The 16,968-nt window shown below is 38.1% G+C and overlaps 1 long non-coding RNA gene across 2 annotated transcripts; it reads right to left on the bottom strand.

Moving 5' to 3' along the window:
- Positions 1–5,576: 5,576 nt before the first annotated feature.
- Positions 5,577–14,719, bottom strand: LOC125244576. Of its 2 annotated transcripts, XR_007179333.1 has the most exons (6): positions 14,580–14,719; positions 10,726–10,949; positions 10,104–10,158; positions 9,913–9,953; positions 6,065–6,079; positions 5,577–5,903 (listed from the first exon to the last, which is right to left on the bottom strand). It is a non-coding gene; the product is annotated as an uncharacterized LOC125244576 (long non-coding RNA). The 2 variants fall into 2 exon arrangements; XR_007179332.1 differs by having other exon boundaries at positions 5,577–6,079.
- Between the last annotated feature and the right edge of the window lie 2,249 nt (positions 14,720–16,968).

Genomic DNA, 16,968 nt, shown 5'->3' with positions numbered 1-16,968 from the left:
AGCTCTTCAGGATTACTAAGGCTATAGGCAGCTAAAGTATTTTTTTCAGGGTTGGAGCTAAACTCTCTAGGACCGAACTTGCCTACCCCTGCAATATGGAGACGGCTTACGTATAGCGGCAAATAAAAACAGCAGCCGCTAATGAGGCATCTATGTATATATGTCTATGCACTTGACAGCTAGAGAATACCCATAATGCACTGTGAGGGTCGTGTCAAATGAATTCATGTGTCTTGCCAGAAAATGGCGCCTGCTGGGTATAAATTCCTTTTTAATTGATTATTTAATTAATAGATTAATAGATAGATTTAATAGATTTTATTTAATTAAGGTTTATGCATGCTAATTTCCATGACAGAGTTCAAGACAAATCTTTTCAATATTACTGGAGCTGTTTGATAAGTTTCAAATGACTATTAAACGGCAAGTACAAACTATGCAAAAGTGGCAGTCCTCATCTTGATAGACCAATGATATAGTTTATGACTTAAGGATTAGGATTCAACTCATTTGATATGCAAGGGTACATTTTTACGGATTTCAGTAAACAATTAATATATAACAAATACATTTAGACGATTATACTTTTTAGAGTATAAATTGTTAGAAATGATCAGGGGCGTAGTTTGTGGGGTGGATGGGGGGAGGTAACCCCCCCAATACAATACATCCATACCAACGTTCAACCCCCCCAAAGTTGAAACCAAATCTACACCCTTGGAAATGATTAATTCACAGTTGCAACAAACTTTGCTATGTGTTCAGTGTATGCATTATGGGAATAATAATAATAATAATTCCTTACATTTATATAGCGCTTTTCTGGGCACTCAAAGCGCTTTACATATTGAAGGGGGAATCTCCTCAACCACCACCAATGTGCAGCATCCACCTGGATGATGCGACGGCAGCCATATTGCGCCAGAACGCCCACCACACACCAGCTTATTGGTGGAGAGGAGACAAAGTGATGAAGCCAATCAGTGTATAGGGATGATTAGGAGGCCATGATGGACAGAGGCCAATGGGCAAATTTGGCCAGGATGTCGGGGTTACACCCCTACTCTTTTCAAAGGACATCCTGGGATTTTTAATGACCACAGAGAGTCAGGACCTCGGTTTAACGTCTCATCCGAAGGACGGTGCTTTTTGACAGTATAGTGTCCCCATCACTATACTGGGGCATTAGGACCCACACAGACCACAGGGTGAGCACCCCCTGCTGGCCTCACTAACACCTCTTCCAGCAGGAACCTAGTTTTCCCAGGAGATCTCCCATCCAGGTACTAACCAGGCTCAGCCCTGCTTAGCTTCAGTGGGCAACCAGTCTTGGGCTACAGGGTGATATGGCTGCTGGCAGAACATGGCACACACACACAGTATGCACCAAAAAAGTCTTCAAAATGTAATGATAGTACAGCTTATATACTGAAAAAGAGGAAGCAAAAAGATGCGTTAACTCCTTGTGACACAGTCATGGAATAAATATGTAGCCTAGTTCTAAGAAATAACAGTTACACAGGAAACACTTTTGCATGAACACATGAAAATTCTGTTAATCTAGAGAGAAGCTGTTTGAGGCCTAAACATCCTTTCACAAATGTCTCTAGTAGGTCATAAAAAAAAGCGACGTGATAGCGGCCCTCTGAGCTCCCGTGCGCCCCTGGTGGAAGACAATTTTAGCTCGTTGCAGGACACGATTATTTATTGCTCAATGATTCAACTATCAAGTTCAACACGAAATATGAAAATATTTTTTCCCCTTTGTTCTTTGAGGGGTTTTTTTTCCCTCAAAGAAATATTGGGGTTCAAAGAAAACAATATTATATGACCTTAGGTTGTAAAGGGAATGCATGATTCTGCCTGTCCAGTTCACAGGTGTTTTTAATTAGTTTTCATATTATGTTAATTCAGACATAAATATTTTCTCATTCTTAATTCATATGAAGCAACTGATCCTTGCCTTTTCTCAGTAGCCCCTCACTGCAGAACACTCGAGATCCAGGGGGCGGAGTCGGGTAGGTTTAGGGATATGTAAAGTGGGAGGAGTTGTATCTAGATCCAACACCACCCCCTGGATCTTGTGTTCTGCAGTGAGGACCATCTCCCTATTCTAACCAGACATAAAACCATAGACTGTAAAAAAATATGGACGTAGTGTCCGTGACGTCACCCATAGATTTCTGAACAGCAGTTTTGACCATAGACAGTAAAAGAAATGGACACAGCGACCCCATTGGAACTCAATTGAGACAAGTGAAGCCCATTTTTAGCGATTTTTAGCACTTCTGTTTCTGACGCGCAGACTCAAACTAAGCTTGATGACGTCAGCAACCTGTCTGACAGATGTAAATCTTCTAGTAGCTGTGCGTGCAAACTGCCATCGTTAATCTTGCAGAGACGACGAGCTTGAGCGGGGAGTTCTTTGGCGTGAGTGAGCAGGAGTAAGTATTCTGATTAATTATTTTGTATAGTATTTTAAAATGTAACGCCAGTACGCCATATTAAGTTAATGCATACTATTGCCTGCGAGCTTCTCCTCCTGTCTGTATGATAATTTCTCTACTGTGCGACAGAAAGTCGAGTGGTTATGACGCAATCGTTAGCCTATTTTTACAAAAACTGTTTCTACGGGGCCATAATGTAACATAGAAGGTAATGGAGCCCTTTATACATTGTCGTGTATCTTTAGAAATAAATAATGGACAAATGGAGTCTTTAAACGCCTCAGATGTAAAGTTATTCGCTGTCAAAGTGACGCCAAAATGAATGGGAGTCAATGGGATGCTAACGCAAGTGAAGTTCTGCTACAAGATGGCGGCACGCGGCCGACTTCAACTTCCGGTCGACTTCCTTGGGCACTGGTTTTGACGCGTAAATGAGGCCGCGGCCATCTTAGCTGCGCGTCACCGCACGTCACTCCCGGATAACTGAAAATGGGCAAAGAGGCGGGGAGGTGGTTTTAGCTGATGTGACTGGTTGCTGAAACCACGCCCGCCTAGCTCGACGTGACTATGTTAGCAAGCAAAGGAGCTATCTATCTAGATACTATCTAAATTAATAATGAAGATACGTTTTATCATCAGAAAGTTCTAAAGGTTTACTGTCAATCTACGGTGTTTTTTTAAGATATAGATGCTCCAACACCAGTAGTGTTGGGTGTGCAAATAACAACATGGAAAATCAAATGGGACTTCATACCTTTATAATGAAATAGAGATCGCGAGATGAATCCAATCTGTGGGTAAAATATGAATGTCCATTGCAAAACGAAAAAACAGTACTTTTTGTACATGAAATATTGATATATTATCCAATTTGCATCACATTTCTTCTGAATGATCTGTTCTCTGTCATCGTTCTTCAAGAAATAATGCAATCTGAGCAGCCTTTATGTTGTAAAACTGTATACGATCGTATCTAACAAACAAATGAGCCCGTGTCCAAAGTATATTTTTTCAAAATAGTGCAGCAGTTTTAGTTAGAATATCCAAGCAGTGCTGTCAGAGTTGTATATCCTCCCGCCATTGTCATTGTAGTAAATCTCACAAACAAAACTTTCAGCCAATGCCATGATCCAACAACATGAGTTCTGTTTCTTCCGCATGCATGCACATCTACACAGACACACATCAGTCTCGAATATTATGCAGCAAGCCATATTTTATAATTGTATAAAATAATCGAGCACAAATACGGCTGGGATGCCAAAATCAGCGGCTGGAATTAGCTGAGGTAAGTGACGGCTCACAGACAGCAGCGGCAACTGTCACTCAAGTGACCACGCCCTTAATTACTTTAAGGCTTAATATAATTTAAAAGAATGAGTTAGAAAAAAATTCACCCCCCTCACAGTTGTCATGAAGGGCAAAATTAGCAGTATAGACCAAAACCACAATTTGAACCAACTTGTAAACATGTTTTTTTCTGCTGTAAACTTGGCTAATTTAACATGGGACTCAATGAGATTCTGCTCTCTTTTGGAGCCTGTCCCTAGCGGCCAGTCGATGAATCGCAGTTTAAGTCACTTCCGTATTGGCTTCACGAGAGACTGGGGGAGGTTGCCGCTTGCATAAAACCAGCTGTATAGCAGTGGCATAGCCACATGCAGGCCCCCCCAGATTTCTGAGCGATTTTTATTTTTTATGTTGATTTACACTGATGCATATGCTGCGCGATAAAATGCAACAGCTGTTTTTAGACTTATTGGTTTGATTATTTCACGTGTTGCGCGTAGTCTCTGCTGTTATTATCTTTGCGCGTGAGACTTCGTTATTATGCGGTGAGTGGCAATGTGAAGCCGCACCCGAGGCTTCCCGTTTCCAGGACGCGCATCTCAATGCAGTGAAATCCGGTGGATGCTCGAGCTCAGATACTCTCCATTCATTTTAACCAATAAAAAGTCGTTAGAGAATCAAGAACCTCTGACTGCAGCGCACACATCTTTCTTCTTGTCATTATAGTTAATTTGAGACAGTTTCCGTGGCGTTATTTGCTCTCGCTCAGATATTGCGAGTGCGGCTCTGCATTTTCTCTAGAATTGTCTTCTCCCCTGGATTTAATGTTGCTAGAAGAGGTCAGATGAGATCATGTAAGCCTATGTCGGTAAAACTCAGAAAAAATAACACGACTGTCCAATCAGCCGTTATAGGCTATTGTGCTCGTGGCGCGCACTCAAGAATTGCATGCGCAAATGCGCCGGCGCGCGCTGCATAATTACTTTATTATAGCTTTAAAAAAGCGCAATAGAAACTACGAGCAATGACCGTCGTTTGAAAATGAAATTGCCAAACATGCTATTAAAGCTGCCTCAAAACTGTGCATGCATGTATTTGTTGACATAGTTTTAAAGCTATTGTTGTCCGATTTGTTGGCCTTAACGTCTTAAAAATGCACATATGTACACCAAGGAAATCTAAATTTTCTCGGGGGAGCATGCCCCCGTACCCCCCTAGCAAACTACATTTTATGACCTCTGTAATTATGAAACTCTGCGTACATGTTCTATAAATTCTATCTAATGAAATCTGAGGTAAACGTGTATTTCTACAAATGTGCGCACTTTGAGAGTAAAAGTTTGTATATGTAGTATGCACTGTGATCAAATATAAATGGGACCAAACGCGATTGAATGTAAAGATTTATGTCTCGTTATTCTATTAATAACTACCGATTGATTTTGCATTTCTTTTAGAAGTTAAGAATTATTAGTGTCATTGTAGTCATTATTAGTGTCTTATAATATATATATTATAGTAGCGGCCCCCTCGTTTTTAGATGGGCCCCCCCAAAAATAAAATTCTGGCTACGCCACTGCTGTATAGTATGTGCGCTTCATCTTTTAGACCACCAGACGGCGCTAAAGAGAACCGACCAGCAGTAATAAAGTATTTGCAATTGGTCATGTTTGCAAGCAAATTTGCAGATGCATATATTTAAATGCTTCAACCTGAGGTTGAATGTCTTAATAACAACTTAAAACGTGTATGACAGTCAAATATATAAATAAATGTGTTGCACAGAAGTTATTCAACTGGACATTGTTACATAGCAGACATTCAAACCAACACAACAGATACAATCAGAAAAAAAGTTTTATTGGCCAAGTATGCTCACATACACAAGTAATTTGTTTTGGTTCACATAAGCACTGCATGCTAAAATATTAGTGATGTTGATTTTGATTCATTTTACTTGAATCATTCTCTTGTTGTATTCACTAAAAAGATTTGTTCAAAATAGTTCACAGATTTATTCACTCCTTACCATTACACCATTACACCACTGGGTGGCGTGCAGTTGATGTATTTTTGAGTGTTGACAGAAAACTCATGAAGAGGTATAGGGAATTACAACAGCATATGCATCCCAGTGATGTTCATCTAAACCAGTGGTTCTCAAACCTGTCCTGGGGACCCCCCATCATCTAACACACCTGATTCAAGTCATCAGCTAATTAGTAGAGACTGCAAGAGTTGAATTGGGTGTGTTAGATGAGGGAGACATGCAAAATGTGCAGTGGTGGGGGGTCCCCAGGACAGGTTTGAGAACCACTGATCTAAACGAAGCATCCAATAACCTGAAAACAAATGAAACAATCAGTCAGTTATACGGTTTAATTCATCAATGAATAAAATAAAAACAAGTAATTTCTGTGGTGCTGGGTGTTGGAATTTTCCCAGCATGCATTGTGGCATGACTAAAATGTTTATTAGTGAAAATTTTTACTGTTTATTGCATTGTTTGCACTTAAGTTGTTGTTTTTGTTGGGTTTTGTCAAGTGATGCGATGTTTGAGTACAGTTGTACCCTTAGTGATTTATTTGTCACCATCATTGTGGTTTATGTGTGAAATGAGAATCCTGCACACTGTTTCAACTCTTGATTCATTAACAATGAATCATGATTCTTTTGAATCATCTTTGGTTTTAGAAATATGAGAGCTATGAGACATGAAATCTGTTGAAATACATTCTCAGTGGTGTTTAGTATTAACACCTGGGGTTTGTACAACTGTTTAAAGCAAGCAAGTATCAATTCAGTAAATATCTATAGTATTTTCTTTTCAGATTTGGTGATTTGCTTTATTGACAACTTGTTGCTTAACTTTTGTGAAACATGACTTTATCTCATCTTTTTTTTATTGAAAAGTCTTAGACAAAACTCAAAAAAAAAAAAAAAAGAAGATATTACAAATTTACAAGCTGTCACACCTTTGGCTCAAGTTGCCATGTGGCGTAAAGCTTAAGTTTTTGAGTTTAACTAAGTTTTAACCCTTCAGTTGCTTTTTTTTTTTTTTTTAATTTTAAAACAAAGCTCTCAATAAAACCCTTCCCAAAACTCAAATACCCTTGCCAGACCCTGTGGCGCACTTTATAAAGCGTTGCATTTTCATTTTGGAGACCTGGGTTCAAATCCACCTATTGCTTAGGTTTTTTTTTTTTTTTTTTTTTTTTTTTTTTTTTTTTTTTTTTTATCATATCTAACACAAGAGACCAAATGTGAAAGCTGCAGTGATGCAAGTGGACAAACATGCTCTTGGAGTAAAAGGCTATGACAGAGTTATGGGTTTGAATCTGTCAACAGCTTACAAAAAAAACAAAGCTCTCCATAAATCCCCATCCAAAACAGACATGAAATTGCCAGACTCTGTGACACAGGTCATAAAGTGTTGCGTTTTAAACTTGGAGACCCGGGTTCAATTCCACTTATTACTTACCTTACGCTTTTGTCGTTATATCTAACAAAGTAGCCTAACTGCCAACAATTAACGTGAAGGTCACAGTGATGCAAGTGGCTAAGCGTATGGCTCGTGAGTAAAAGTCTACAATAAATATGTAGGTTTGAATCTTTCGATTGCTTATGTTTGTCATCTTATAAAACTAAACTCTGAATAAAACCCCATGCAAAACATCTACAAAGCCACCAGACTTGGTGGCGCAGGTCACAAAGTGTTGCGCTCCAACCTTGGAGACCCGGGTTCAAATCCACCTATTGCTTATGTTACATTTTTGTCATTATATCTAACAAAGAAGCCTAATTGCCTACAATTGATGTGAAGGTCACAGTGGTGCAAGTGGCTAAGCGTGTGGTTTGTGAGTAAAAGTCTACAGTAGAGGTGTAGGTTCGAATCTTTCGATTGCTTATATTTGTCATCTTATAAAACAAATCTCTCAATAAAAGCCCGTCCAAAACATCTACAAAGCCACCAGACTCTGTGACACAGGTCATAAAGTGTTGTGTTTTAAACTTGGAGACCCGGGTTCAATTCCACCTATTACTTACCTTACGCTTTTGTCGTTATATCTAACAAAGTAGCCTAACTGCCAACAATTAACGTGAAGGTCACAGTGGTGCAAGTGGCTAAGCGTATGGCTCGTGAGTAAAAGTCTACAATAAATATGTAGGTTTGAATCTTTCGATTGCTTATGTTTGTCATCTTATAAAACTAAACTCTGAATAAAACCCCATCCAAAACATCTACAAAGCCACCAGACTTGGTGGCGCAGGTCATAAAGTGTGGGGTTTCATTCTTGGAGACCCGGGTTCAAGTCCACCTATTGCTTATGTTACATTTTTTTCATTATATCTAACAAAGTAGCCTAATTGCCTACAATTGATGTGAAGGTCACAGTGGTGCAAGTGGCTAAGCGTGTGGTTTGTGAGTAAAAGTCTACAGTAGAGGTGTAGGTTCAAATCTTTCGATTGCTTATATTTGTCATCTTATAAAACAAAACTCTCAATAAAACCCCGTCCAAAACATCTACAAAGCCACCAGACTCGGTGGCGCAGATCACAAAGTGTTGCATTTCAACCTTGGAGACCCGGGTTCAATTCCACCTATTGCTTATGTTACATTTTTGTCATTATATCTAACAAAGTAGCCTAACTGCCTATAATTAAGGTCACAGTGGTGCAAGTGGCTAAGTGTGTGGTTCGTGAGCAAAAGGCTACAATAGAGGTGTAGGTTTGAATCCTTACATCGTTTATGTTTGTCATCTTATAAAAACAATACTCTCAATAAAAGCCCATCCAAAACAACCACAAAACTGCCTTTCTCTGTGGCGCAGATCATAAAGCATTGCGTTTTAATCTCAGAGAACGGGGTTCGAATCCACCTATTGCTTATGTTACATTTTTGTCATAATATCTAACATAGTGGCATAAACGCCACTACTTAACATGAAAGTCACAGTGGCGCAAGTGGATAAGTGTGTGCTTTCTGAGTAAAAGCCAATGTTAAAAGTTGCTGGTTCGAATCCAGCAACAGCTAATATCATTTTTATCTTATAAAACAAAGCTATCAATAAAGCCCTGCCCAAAACATTCAAAACTTCATCGGATTCACTAGCTCAGCTTGTAAAGTGTTATGTTTTAATCTTGGAGACCAGGGTTCGAGCCCATCTCTTGCTTACATTAAATTGTTGTAAACTAAACTATATCCAACAAAGTGGCCCAAATGTCAGCTCTCGGTGTGAAAGCCACGATGGTGCTAGTGGCTAAACACACGTTAGTTGCGGACAAGGTGATCATAGAGGCATGGGTTCAAACCCCACCTCAACGGAGTCGGCTGGCAACCGACAGTGCCTGGATGGCACGGTTACCTGGGGCAGTAAACCAAAGAGAGTGACGGACGGAAAAAGTCGGCTGGCAACCGACAGTGACCTGGATGGCACGGTTACCTGGGGCGGTAAACCAAAGAGAGTGGCGGACGGAAAAAGTCGGCTGGCAACCGACAGTGCCTGGATGGCACGGTTACCTGGGGCGGTAAACCAAAGGAGCGAAAGACATGAACTGGGGCAGTTAAACAACCAGAACATGAGCGAAAGACAGGCTGGAATGGAACAGGCACGATGTGAGTGGGCGAAGCTGGTTGAGCAGAGAGATACCTGAGGAGAGAGAGAGAAACATGAGAAAAGGAAAAAAACAAAAAAAAAATTTTTTTTTTTTAATTTTTGGCCTTTTTTTTGGAAAAAAATCCCCCAAAAAAAACAAATTTCACACTGCTCTCCAGCAGGCTTGAACCCAGGTCTCCCATGTCACGGCCTTCACATTAACCACTGGACCACGATGGCTTCATATAAGAAAATGTACTTTAGCTATAGTTAACTACTGAACTCATTAACCCATTTAAAAAAAAAAAAAAAAAAAAAAAAAAAAAAAAAAAAAAAAAAAAAAAAAAAAAAAAAAAAAAGTAGCATTTCTGAATTAAACCAATTTTTAAAAAATAAATAAAAAATAAAAATAATAATTTTAGAAAAAGTAACATTTCTGATTAAAATCTGAATTGAAAACATTGTGTCTGCATTAAATTGTATATATTACCAATTGTAAAACAATAATCCTTAAAGAAATATAGTATAGTAAATATAGTATCATACACCCAAAAATGAAAATTCTGTCCTTTACTCACCCTTAAGTTGTTCCAAACCTGTGTAAATTTATTTTCTTCTGCTGAACACACAAAAAAGAAGATGATATTTTGAAGATATTTTTGAAGAATGTCGGTAGGCAATCTATACTGGTGAGATGATTCTTAAATGGCTTTTCAAATATTTCTATGTGTACAAGGTATTCGAATCAAGCGGTGTCAGCAAGCATTACCTGTCTATGTCCCTGAACTCTGCTTCTGTTGGGCAGTCTAAAGACATTTTCTATCCTACAGGTTAAAAAGACAAATAAAACCTTATGCATATTGTATTCAATAGGAAGTAACCTTGTCTTAATTGAATCACACATTCCAAAAAATAATCTTAATGCAATTTAAGGCCACAGCAAATAAAGTTAGTGATGTGTAGAATCTTAAACAGAGAAAAAGCACTTAAGTTGATTGTTTTGCTCTATAATATGAATATCACAATTCATATAAAGTGTAACGCAACAACTGATTAATTAATCTAAACGTCTGACAATCGAGTTCAGCAAGAGAGCAGCATGTAAACAAAGCCTTCATGGAAGATGTGACTGCCATCAAACACGATTAGATGTCAAAATAACAAGTACTTTTTAAACAAAAAGGCATGCATCTATCATAAACTCATTCAACACGAAATCCTTCTTAACACATGCAATAGCGTGATCAAAATGAACTGAAAGACGAGGCCTGCTATGGCATATTAGAATAACACTTCAACTTATTAAATTACTTAAATACAAAAACAGACTGCTATATAATGCGCGATAGTAGTTTACAAGACAAATGCACTGTAAGCAGAAAGTTACTTACAAACAAGTCGCGAGACACTTGCTTCCGGCACTTCCTGCACATTGTAGGCCTCTTGAGTTTGCTGTTAGGCTGGAAAATGTGTTGCTGAGTCTTTCATCTGCTCGATCTGTACTCTCGTGCCATTAAAACAGGTCTAAAAGTGTGTTGTGGCCACTGCTATCCAGAGTCATGTTGTTGTTAGGGATCCTATGCATTATGCTGAAAGTGAAGCCAGCTTACGCCGCCTAGTGGAGAGGATGTAAAACTGCATCAATCTTATTAGGTTAGGGTGTGTCTCAATCAGCTCCCTAGTTCAGTAGTCAGGGTACTGATCAGGGAGTCAGCCACATTCATTTTCATGATATACTGATTCACGACCTAGGGAGCGAGGGAGCTGATTGAGACGCAGGGCAAGTCTGGTTTATTGAGCGTGTAAAGCAGGTGAAGATATCATAGCATTAATACACGAAATAAATTCAGTGTCCAGTCGCAGCTGAGAGATGTAAAATGCATTTGTTTGAAAACAAATATGATTTTGTTAGAATCTCGACCAGCGTTTTGACAACGACCCACATCAACTCTCAAATTAATTATGCGGTAAGAGTAAGACAATATTAATTTGAAATGTTTTCATCATGTTTGTTCATACTTAAACATTGTTTAATTTCGGTTGTTGCGTCGGTTTTTTTGCAGATTCAGTCAGCGTTTATCGTAATTAATCAAGTCGCACTATACGCAAACTGGCGCGTTCATTGAGCTCACTGACTTCTTTAATGTAAAGTTTAACCTATAAAACGTACTTGAAACGTGTTTATCACTTTGCCTTATTTGAATCAAATAATGTGTATGTAAATGCAAAGCGTTTAACCGCCAAGAGAGCGCGTTAAAGTTAGTTTTAGGTTCGAAATGCGCTGGATGTTCGAAAGGGAGCGTCTGAAAATTCCACCGATTTTTCTCAAAATTCCAAGTTCCAAGCCTTATGCACTTGAGGTCATGGGTTTACATACATATACCTTGCAGAATCTGCAAAATGTTAATAATTGTAACAAATAGGGATCATAACTTTGATTTAGTATTTAGTAATAAAAAAAATATTTAGTATTGTCTTAAACAAGGAACTCATAATCCTATTCATCCTCCAGCTCCTGCACATGCTTAGGTTTTCCAGCATCTTCTGCATAATTGATCCCTTTCCAGCAGTGCATGCATGTATGATTTTGAGATCCATCTTTTCACTCTGAGGACAATTGAGGGACTATACAGAACTATTACTCAGAAAGGCAACACAATGCATTAAGAGCCAGGAGATTAAACTATTTTTTTTTTTTTTTTAACAGGATGATGTGTACTTTTTTTTTATTATTTTGTTTAAATATCTTTTTTTTTTCGGGATGTTCGCTAATCGATGCAAAGCTATTTCCAACTTTTTACTTCTAAGCGAAGAACGAAAAGTGACTTTGCTGTGAGTATATCAGAGACTTGAATCACTTTCAGTCTTTTGTACATTATGAGAGCGAGCACGAGCAATATGTTGCTGGCTGCAGTTCACTTAACGGCCACTGGTGTCGCTAATAAATAGGGTTTTAGCCCCTTACCGATCATCCTGTTTATCCTGGCTCTTATTGCATCGTGTTTCCTTCTGAACAGCCGCGGCTCATCTGTATGGCCAAAATATTCATCCTAACATAAAACGTCTAGAAAATCCCAAATATATTTGTTGCAGAATGCTGAACACATTTATAATTTATTATTAATTCAGCTTATACAGAGGTCTAAGTCATAAAGTGAGCAGGATATATTAAAATATAGTGCATTCGGCAGGCATGTATTATGTTACTGAGCCAGGCAGCCGGTCTCAGAGCCCTCCCCAGCTCTACAGCGCCCCACACATTTCCAATGTAAATCTGTGGTGGAAAATGGAACTGCAGCGCCCTCTCATAGACAGGCATTAGAGACGCTTATTTCCAATACTTCACGTAAACCTCGCTCCAGACCAAGACGATATGTATGTCTGCATCAGGTCAGTAACTAGTTGGCATGTCTGTTCTTCGTATGTGGAGTATCGTATTAAATTAATGAGAGTATAAATCCTTTAGTTTAAACTTTTGTGCTTGTTTTATGTTTTTCTGGAGGATTTTTCTGAAGAACAGTGGACAGTTTAACTGGTCTGGACTAACAAGGGACTCATGAACAACTACCACAAAACAAAAATGACACATACAAAGTGTATATAAACCTTTGAACTGGGTCATTTAAAAAAAAAAAAAAAGTAATTATACCGGTAATACTGCTGGTTAGACGCTAGGTGGTGCTGTGGAGTCATATTAGTTGAGCACTAGCTGCACTAAATGCAAGGCAGACTGATTTTATTTGGTTCACTGTATTATTATTTTACACAAATTAAGTTAATATTTGTTAAGTCATAGCCATTTATTCTAGTCTATTTTAGTAAAATATATTTTAATCAACAAATTGTGTTTTTGAAACACCCAGTGGTGCAACTCGGACACATCATCAGTGATATTTTAGTTGACGAGAGTGTTAAATTAAATTAATTATATATTAATTTAAATGTATCAGTGTGTGTATGTGAATTACAGCCCTGCAAATTGAGTCTAACGAACATTAGTGTTTCGCCCTCCTGTGGTGATTTTTGTGAATTACACCGCTGCTAATTAATTATAATGAACATTAGTGTTTCGCCCTCCTGTGGTGATTTTTGTGAATTACACCACTGCAAATCGAGTCTAATGAACATTAGTGTTTCGCCCTCCTGTGGTGATTTGTGTGAATTACACCACTGCAAATTGAGTCTAACGAACATTAAAGTGTTTTGCCCTCCTGTGGTGATTTGTGTGAATTACAGTGTTGCAAATCAAGTCGAATTAACTGTTTTTATTTGGTTCACTTTTTTATTATTTTACACAAGTTAATATTTGTTAAGTCATAGCCATTTATTCTAGTCTATTTTAGTAAAATATATTTTAATCAACAAATAGGGTTTTTGAAACACCCAGTGGTGTAACTCGGACACATCATCAGTGATATTTTAGTTGACAAGAGTGTTAAATTAAATTAATTATATATTAATATAACTGTTTCAGTGAAAACAAAATGTGAAGATAGTCCTTGTTGTGAAAACCTGAGCTCGTAAAAAATAACACTATAATGAAAACATTATTGTAATGCAATGTTGTAAAATCATATGTTTTTGTTCTTCACTGTCTGTATTTGAAGTATTCACATTGTGACAATCTGCAGATACAAGTTCATGTTTTTTTTTTTTTTAAATGAATCCGATTCAGGATAACACAAAAACAAGGTTTGGAAAATGGATTCATGATGTACTCGCTCATTACAAAATTTTTGTAAATTTTGAACACAAAAAAGTTACGCACAGATTACTGATTAAACAGCATTAAATATGAAATATGTTTTATTCATTTGTAGTGCTTGTTTCATGTGCTTTTGAGAGGGCTTGGCTAATCAGGCCAATTTTAAACGATTAAATGTCAATTTTTTGGCATTTGAACTAATCCCAAACTATAAAACGGACAGATATCAGTTAAAAACCTTATTAGAAATTTGTTTGTGGTTCGAACCACAGCGAAGCTGTGACTAAGTTTGATACGCGTTCCGAGTCACTGATTCGAAACAAAAGATTCATAAAAAAGAATCGAAGCTTCAAGACGCAGTGACGTGCAAGAGATCAGACCAAATTGCCAAATGACTTTTTCACTGTCATTAAGCATTTGAGGAGGAATGATCCGCTTTAACAGTGGTTCTTAGTTTAATTTTCCAACGCAGATATCATTTACATCTATTAATTAAGTTGAAAACAATTGTCCGGTAGTTTACAAATGTCATTTACTCACCTTGATGTCGCTCTAACCCGATGAGGTTTTATGGATGATCGTTGTAAGTGTCAAGCTCCAAAAACAAAATCAGAGTAGTCCAGACGATTCATATACTCTATTCCAAGTCTTCTGAAGTGAGTCGTTTGCTTTATGAGGATAAAAACGTATATTTTGCTATGTTGTCCTCCTCATTTCGAATCAGGCGCGCACGTGAGAACGTCTGTTTGTTTACATAAGCGTAGCGCATTGGGTGCACTGCGTTCTATACCATATAAGGAGAAGAAGGCGGAGTGAAAGACGGTGCACACATCTCATTGGTTTTCGCGTCAGCGCAGTAGTTTTGAACGTGTAAACGTGATATTTTTCTCCTAAATCGTTTCTATGGATTGTGAAATGACTCATTTTATAATATATGCCGTTTTTTCCCGTCGTTTTTAATTTTTGGAAAGAACAAATAAAGAATTTAACTCTTTAGCCCAATACCTAGGGCATGTTTTCTTATGCAAATCAACTTAAAATGCTTCACTGCTTATTGGGTTTGATGATCCTGATTGAGCGCAGTTGAATGCCACCATCACACCAACTAATCTTGGTATTTGTCAGACATTTACTTATCCAACATATTTAGACTGAATCATGAGAGGATCAGTGCCCATTGAGCATCCTAAAGTCAAGTGCCTTGCTTTAAGGACAGTGTTAACCCTATGAACCCCATGGCTGAAATAATCAATACAAGTGTTTCTGAGTTTCAGAGGTTTATAATACCTAGAAAGTTTGAATTTATGTTCATTTCACTGGTGATAATCATGTGAAATACTGTGAAATGGAAGGGTCATCAATATTCCCACCAGACTGTAGTGAATTGTTTTATTTCTGGGCTGTCATTATTTAATAACAGAGCATATAATGAAACAATGTAAAACTAATCATCTGCTTTATGCACATTTTCTGTTAAATGCATCATTTCAGGTCATTACTGTGCCCTCATTAATAGGGCCTTTGCAGGTGTGTCAGTTCTTCCGCCAGGGTGTTTTGAGCCAATCACCTGAGCTGCAAATGTCATGTGACTGATTACTCTAGCAACAGGAAATTGTTATAATGACAATACTGATTGGAAGTGCTGAAGTCTAACAACTATCCTGAACCAACTTAGAGTTTCGCCCTCCTGTGGTGATTTTTGTGAATTACATCATTGCAAATTGAGTCTAATTAATTTAGTTTCGCCCTCCTGTGGTGATTTTTGCGAATTACACCACTGCAAATTGAGTCTAGTGAACATTAGTGTTTCGCCCTCCTGTGGCGATTTGTGTGAATTATACCACTGCAAATTGAGTCTAGTGAACATTAGTGTTTCGCCCTCCTGTGGTGATTTGTGTGAATTATACCACTGCAAATCGAGTCTAATGAACATTAGTGTTTCGCCCTCCTGTGGTGATTTGTGTGAATTACACCATTGCAAATCGAGTCTAATGAACATGTTTCGCCCTCCTGTGGTGATTTGTGTGAATTACACCACTGCAAATCGAGTCTAATGAACGTTTCGCCCTCCTGTGGTGATTTGTGTGAATTACACCACTGCTACTTAAGTCTAGTGAACATTAGTGTTTCGCCCTCCTGTGGTGACTTGTGTGAATTACACCACTGCAAATTGAGTCTAATGAACATGTTTCGCCCTCCTGTGGTGATTTGTGTGAATTACACCACTGCAAATCGAGTCTAATGAACATGGTTCGCCCTCCTGTGGTGATTTGTGTGAATTACACCACTGCAAATTGAGTCTAATGAACATTAAAGTGTTTCGCCCTCCTGTGGTGATTTGTGTGAATTATACCACTGCTACTTAAGTCTAGTGAACATTAGTGTTTCGCCCCTCCTGTGGTGATTTGTGTGAATTACACCACTGCAAATCGAGTCTAATGAACATGTTTCGCCCTCCTGTGGTGATTTGTGTGAATTACACCACTGCAAATCGAGTCTAATGAACATGTTTCGCCCTCCTGTGGTGATTTGTGTGAATTACATCGCTGCTAATTAAGTCTAATAACAACATTTATAAGACCATTTATATCAGATTTTGTTGCTGATTTGAAATATGTTATTTAATTTTGAGTTCAGCAAGCAGTTTTGAGATTTCATTATTCCCCCATTCACATAGTTAGGACTTGGTCTTGGATGCCCGAAATAGCTGCCTGGTGTTGCAAATATGAACAGAATTTCCTTTAAAAGGGACTTTGCTTAAACTGTGATGTGAAAGACAGCAGACTGGAATAAATACACACTTTTGAGAGCCCTCAAAAAAAGGAGCACTAGTAAAATCTCTATTATAATATAATGGGAAAAAAAAAAAGGGGTTTAAATGCAACCAGTGTAAAATCATTAATTTGGTGCTGCACGAAAGAACCAGAGT

The sequence above is a fragment of the Megalobrama amblycephala genome, linkage group LG14 (assembly GCF_018812025.1).
Source record: "Megalobrama amblycephala isolate DHTTF-2021 linkage group LG14, ASM1881202v1, whole genome shotgun sequence".
Taxonomy (NCBI): domain Eukaryota; kingdom Metazoa; phylum Chordata; class Actinopteri; order Cypriniformes; family Xenocyprididae; genus Megalobrama; species Megalobrama amblycephala.
Note: the sequence above shows the minus strand (reverse complement) of the source record. Positions and strands in the feature narration are given on the sequence as shown.